Genomic DNA, 6,970 nt, shown 5'->3' with positions numbered 1-6,970 from the left:
AGACAGACACACACAAACACTCTCCTTAAGGTGATAAGCAAAGGTGTTCAAAGTAAAATTTTCTGCTGTGCCTAAGTGAACTGTACGGCTCCCAGGAATAGGTTTTAAAAGCGTTTTCTTTTTTCTATGTAGGCAAAGGGAAGTGAAAAAGCGACAGGAGAAGCGTAATTTATCCTTTTGACTCGGCAAGCTACTGTTTTCTTAAATTGTGACCACTGCCCTTAGTTACCCCAGCCATTATCAGAGAGCGGGCTTTAATTGACTACCACTTCTTATTAGAGGAAATGCAGCTGTGTGAAAGAGGAATTCTCCTAGAGCTTGTTAATCTTTACTTATCACCTTTAAAGCAGGCAGTGTACGGTGCACATACAGCATTGTGTAATAAACTCAAGCAGGTTGTGCTGCTGGGACTGCAGCGGATGACAAAGGAACTCAAGACTAAAGCTTTTGTTGTCCAGTGCACAACTAAGCAGTTTTAATTGGTTTATACTGTATTGATAACAGGCTACCGTCATGCTCCACGGCATCCCTTTTAAAAACTATATGTAAATGTATAAATATACATCAGAAACACAAGTACTGTCGTATTTGCAGAGCAGATTTCAAGAAAGGAAAGACAAAAATAATTTCTCATTTTTTTTCCAAACAAACACAATGCCTCCTTGGCCTTCAACAATGAAGTTGTCACATTATTTCTGAAGCAGAAAAAAGAAAAAACTTTCTTTTAAAGAAAGAAAGAAGTGATGTACAACAATTAAAAGTCTAAGGGCTCAAACACTTCAGAGGCACCAAAGTTAAAAAAAAAAAAAAAAACATCCACAGCTGTGTACACACGAGAGCAGAAACGTTTGTCACTGGAGATAAATTATCTATCTATCTATCTATAGACACACAGAGCTGGATGTGTTCAGACCTATTTTCAAATCTGGCTAGCACACAGTTGTGTCCTCACTCAATCCGGCTTCATCCAGCGTGTTTGCTGTTCTCCAAACCACTAGGTGGCGCCTCGTAATATGGCTAATAATGTGGCTAGCCGGATTCGCTAGCCACATTTGCGTTCACACCTGAGCCACATTTGAGCCAGGTGGATCTAGCAGGCTTGAAATCAAACTGGATTCAGCCGGATTGGAGGTGTTCACACTCGGAAAAAAACACATCTGGATTGATCTGGGTGCGGCCAAATCCTGCTTAAGCCACATTTTTTTCCCCAGTGTGAACGGGGCCAAAGAGAGAGAGAGAGAGCTTACCTACATTCCAATTAAATCACTGGCCTGGAAAGCAGATATAACTTGTATTACTGAGAGTCTTTAGAGCCTATCAAATCTATTTAACATAATAAATTAACTAATGCAATAAATTAACATTACTTTTAGTAATGATCTGGGGAACAAATCAGAAGGGAGTCGGGAGCGTCTGTAACAGGCTGCACAGGTTTCCAACGCATGCGCACAAAAATGTTATATCAAACTGCGAACAGAGTGTCTATTAAGCAGGAAAACCTGCAAACGTCCCTCATCAGTATCATTTTATTTGCTTATTTTTTAAAATGGCTTTAGAACCTTTCCCGTGTGGCAGAAACAAAATAAATTGTTCATTTAGTTTTTTGTATTCTCAAATCTGCTCTGTAAATAAGCCCATAAAAGCATAAGGATGCTTGATTAAACATTATCTAATTATGAATATCTCATGAGCCTGTTATGAATGCTGTGCTGTGTAAATCAAATGTTTTGCCGCTTTAAATCTTTCTACGAACAGCAGCAAACCCACACAGACTGCCTGCGTTGTTCTCGTCTCACTGTAAATATCTGTTGAGTCTGAAGCTTAGATTACAAGTGATTAAGTGAATCTGTTTGTCTATGTGCGGCTATTAGGAAAATCCTTGCAGAGTAGTGGACTAAACCAACCTCTGGTTAAAATGTGTTTTTTTTTAAGCTTAAAACGTCCACTGCTTGGTGGTCCATTATAAACATTTGAGCAGCAAGTGTGTAAAGAAGAATAATGTAACGACATCTGGTCAGTTCACAAACTGCATTCGTGAAAATATATAGGATTTAGATAGCATAAGGAAACAGGAAGCACTCTGTGGCAGCCATATTGGAGGTACTGAAACTGATAATGAGGCCAACCTGTGAATTTTGTCTGTACTATGTTTCAACCATTTAGACCAACATATTATATCATTACAGTGGTTAAAAACAAACGGCAGGTTTCAGCTCGGTGGTTCTGCAATGGGACCACTAATTAGGCCCTGTTCACACTGGAGAAAGTCAATCCAGCTAGAGTAGGATTGAATCCAGATAGCCTTTAAGCTGGATACGTTCAGACCTATTTTCAAGTCTGGCTATCACACACGCCTGTCCGCGCTCAATCCAGCTTAACCCGCCATGTTTGTTTGTCCTCCAAACCGCTAGGTGGCGCCTGGTAATATACAGAGTCCGTTCAAGCTGCGGTAGGACCATGCACATTTTGTTTTTGTCCTTCTTTCAGTGTGAACAGGGCCTAACTCATCATGGAGAAGGAAAACATGGCGCAGCCAGTGCGAAAACTATTTGACAGTTGTCATAGTCAGACACCTAACTTAACAAGTTGTCCACTAAGATTCTAAATCATCATTAGCTATCCACATGTAGTCTGTCAAAAGCAACTGAACTTTCTTTGTCACTTGTTCCTGTGGCTGCATATATGTTGGGGAGCCCAGGCATTTTAACTGTACTGCTGACATCCGATGAATTAGGAGAAAACACAAAACAAAATGGCTCCCTCTACAGGGACCTTTAATATGGCTGCTAAGAGTTTTCTGACACCTCCTTGCCTCCATAGTGTAGTCACACTATCTGCCCTCATAACCCATTCTGCTGTGCAGTGTCACTGCACCCAGCAGACCACGCCGTCTTTGGTGAAAAGGGTTCATGCTTCCCCGTTGGGTAGAGCGACAGCAGCAGAGCCCCCCAGCCCCGTGTACCCCCGATGTGACCCCGTTTCATTCAGCCCGCTCACACGTCCTGAATGAGTATTGCTGCTCACTGCAGCTTAGTGCTATTATTTCCCTTCTATAGAATTCATGCCACTGTTGATATATCCATAACATTAGGTGCAAATCTCTTCTGAATAAGTTAAAAAGGTGCTTTTAGCAACCAGGATTACAACAAACTTCATGAATAAGACTTTAAAAATGTCCCGTCAGCACCACAAGCTATAGATGCATATAGCACAAAGCACTTCTTTCACTCTATTATTATTATTTAGTGATAAAATATCCCAAATTTTCAGTCACAGTTTTTTTGCGTTTCAAACCTTTTAGCGGGTCTGAGGGGTTTTGAGGGAAGTACGGTGACTGACTCCAAAAGAACTGGAGTGAAGTGAAGGGGCCTGCGTCCATGAATCCATGAATTTGTTGCCAAGTTCAGCGTCGTATCCCAACAGTCTTACTGTGTTTATAGCTAAAACTAACAGAATAAAAACATTGTCGAGTCGTAAACAAGTCGTTTATAGTAATAGAGTCCTGCCGGAGCAGTCGGGGCGGCTGCATCATTTGCTGTTGTGCTGCTTCTCACATACCACTTCAGCAGAGACAGTGAGCATAAAAAAAAAAAAAGATGTTAAGTGTGAAGGTCGAATATTGAATGTAATGAATTTGTACTATTTGGTGCCTGTGGTAAAAAAAAAATATAATTCTAACTATGTTTTTTTGTTTTGCTTTTTGTTTTTTTAATCCAGAGTATTTGTACAGTTTGCATGTGGGTATTTAGTGTACTAGCATGTGTTTTTGTGTCTGCACCTACATGTTCCTAAATAATGTTACATAAGATTTACTTTGTCTGGACACAATCGTTGAGGGTTTTTACAGAAAGGTGACAAAAGGATTATTTTAAAGTCAGAATTAAAGGGTGTCCTGTTTAATTGTGAAGGGCTATTCATCACATTTTACTATTACCTCTGTGATTGTCTGCACAAACTATGGCTGGGAAGTTTATAAATCGAGAGTATATATATATAAATAAAAGAGGCTTAGGCTAATGCTAAGTGTTATTAGCAGTAAGTCTATTTTCTTTGCACACAAATCTGTTGTAAGTTGCTATATAGGTAGAAGACTACAAATTTTAGTTATTAGAAGATTTCAAATGATGAAAGTTGCTGTGCCTGTGGGAACAAGCAAACTCCCAAAACATCAGATTTCACTGCAAACCTCTGAAAACACGTCGGCCTTCCGGATCGAGGCAGTAAATTTATTATGAAACACAACACTAAGTACATTTCTGACCACATTTATGTGACATGTTGAAATCTATGAACTGCCTTACTGATAAATGAGGACGGTGTTGTCTTCATGTAGTTCTTTTTGGGGAAAAAAACAGCCTGGCTGCTAACGGTCGGTGCTTTTTAGCTGTGACGAAAACGACGGAGGTGAACTGACAGGAGCCATGTTTGTGCTTTAAAAAGAACCGGGCCTGGTTTTTCTGTGAAACAGTCAACACTGCTCCATCGTATGATTCGTATTGTTTTTAAATACAGGAGAACTATTTTTTAAATGTTTATGTGAGAAAAGCAACTACATCAGAACGTTCACTATTCACATGACTTTGAGTTGTCTTTCGCTAATGCAGCCTGTAAAGGGAATAGTAGTGATTTTTTTTTTTTTTTTTTAAATTGTCTTTATTTGTTGTGCTCCTTTCATTTGTTTTGGTTTGGTTTTTTGCACGACCTAGCTGAAAAGCTGCAGCTTGCCTTCAGTCTCTTTGTGGTGTGTACTCTCAGTGATCAGCAGGAGACTCTTCCTACAACCTTGAACAGAAATATAGGGTTCAGTACATCATGCACAGCCAAGGCTGCTGCACAGATCGACGGCTTTATGCTGGCAAACTTATTTCACATACATGTTCTGTGGGTGTGTTTGCAATTCAAAGGGCACACAGAGTTAACATAAAGACTGCTCCCGTTGAAAAAAAATCGGAACCGTTCGGCACACGTGTTTCGGTTCTGGATCTTGGCTGCAGTCAGATCAGAGAGGGGACCCACACCACCCACATCGTGTGCAGAGCTGCCGTTGGTTACAGAGCGGGATGTAAATAGCATACTTCAATGGCAATTTTTTTCTTTTGAAGTGGTAGTTTGAACACTTTCAATTATGCAAATTATAAAATGATGTCATTAAGTGAGACGGCCAATAGCTACGTTTCTTACTGAGGAGTTGGCAACACTGGAGCATCTCTCTGAAGCACTGACACAGGCAGTGTCAACAGCAGCAACACAATTAACAGATTCTTAAATATCATAAATGTTGGATAATTAGGCTTTATATTTTAGGCCGGTGTTAAGAAGTAGAAAAAAAACTCAACAATGTAAACCGAAAAAACTGATTTTATGGACCATTCCACCCCGACCTTCAAAAAGATATGGACACCCGAAAAAAATAAATCCTTTACATGTGAGCTGAATGGTTTTTTGTAGGGACAGAAGTCTCGTCCCTCTGGTCACTGAGAGTACACATTTTGTTTTAAAGGCTTTTTCATTTTAATAATACTGTATGTAGAGAGTATTGACTCAATGGGAACAATCTGTGGTTGTGTGTATGCTTAAAAAAAAGAAAAAAATCAAGATCATTTCTGTCTGCCTTTGTATCAAGAGATATTTAATGTGCCCCAGCTGTGTGAGGGTGCATCTGTGTTCTTGTGAACAGCAAAATGTCCAAATGGTCATTAATAAAGATAGTAAGTACTAACATCTCCTCCAGGCACAGGTATTGATTTGGTGACAACAAAGTAGAACAATCCAAAGGAATTATGCAACACTGGGCTTTTTACAGTAATTAGCTTGATTCACTGCCAGCAAAACTTCCAGAGCTGCGCCGATCCATGCATGGAATCTTTGATCACTGCTCAGCTCTGTTCAGTCCTCATGAGAACAATCATATTTAGTGAATATTGATCTTTTCTTTTTCAGAAACTGCAGGGTATCAGTGAGTTTATTCTGATTGTTGAAGTAAGTGAGACAGAAGCTGAACACCGTCACACAAACCTTTACAAATACTTAAGTAGGTCAGACATTAGAGGAAATATCAGACACACAGACAGAGGGGGGCACTAATCCCAGATGACTTAACAACTGTGTTAAACATATTTTCACTGCGAGACATTTTCCCTTTAAACACCCACAACATTTCCTAAAAAAAGGGAAGTTTGGAGGGTACAGGACCGCCGCAGCATCCTCTGGCTTTCCAACGCAGGGATTAATTAATGCTGGTGTAAACACAGCACCATCATATTCATAATGATGTAACAAGTTTCAGGCTATTTGTGGTAAGAACAAAACTTTGAAAGTTTGTATAACCTCGGTTGCACAGAGGGCCTTTAAAGGTTTAGATTTGGGGATACTGCTCCTCCAGATGCCAAAAAACAGCAGTTCCTCAAATGACCACTTGAGGCTGGCTCCAAAAGTGAGTCAGCCTGCACTGTCTTTCATGCTAAAATGCCCATTACAACAGAAGTTGTCTGATCTATGGATTTAACACTGCATTGTGTGTGTATGTATATACATATATATAAAACCTCGGTTGCACAGAGGGCCTTTATATTTATATATATATATGAATGTTTACCAGTTTGAAGGACACAGTCTCCACTTCTTGTTATCTTTCATTCACCAAACTTGTGAACATGTCACGTCACACTCTCTTGGCTGTGTTCTGGAGTTAGAAATAATTATGCAAATGTCCAAACTAGCATAGATAAAGGGGGCGCTTAATGAATATTCTGCTGCGTGAAGCTACATGTTTAAATGTTTCCCTTCTTCAGAGAGGATGTTAAACAGCCCTGAGACACTGAAGTCACTTTCATCAAGGCATACATTAGCATTTACTGACTTCAAGGAACGCTTGCAAGTATACATACAGAAACACAACATATAGAGTCTAAACCAGCACTGAATTCATGTTAATAATTATTTGACCTCATCAACAATGATAAATATTGTG

Source organism: Parambassis ranga, chromosome 9 (assembly GCF_900634625.1).
Source record: "Parambassis ranga chromosome 9, fParRan2.1, whole genome shotgun sequence".
NCBI lineage: Eukaryota > Metazoa > Chordata > Actinopteri > Ambassidae > Parambassis > Parambassis ranga.
This window is presented reverse-complemented; position numbering follows the sequence as displayed.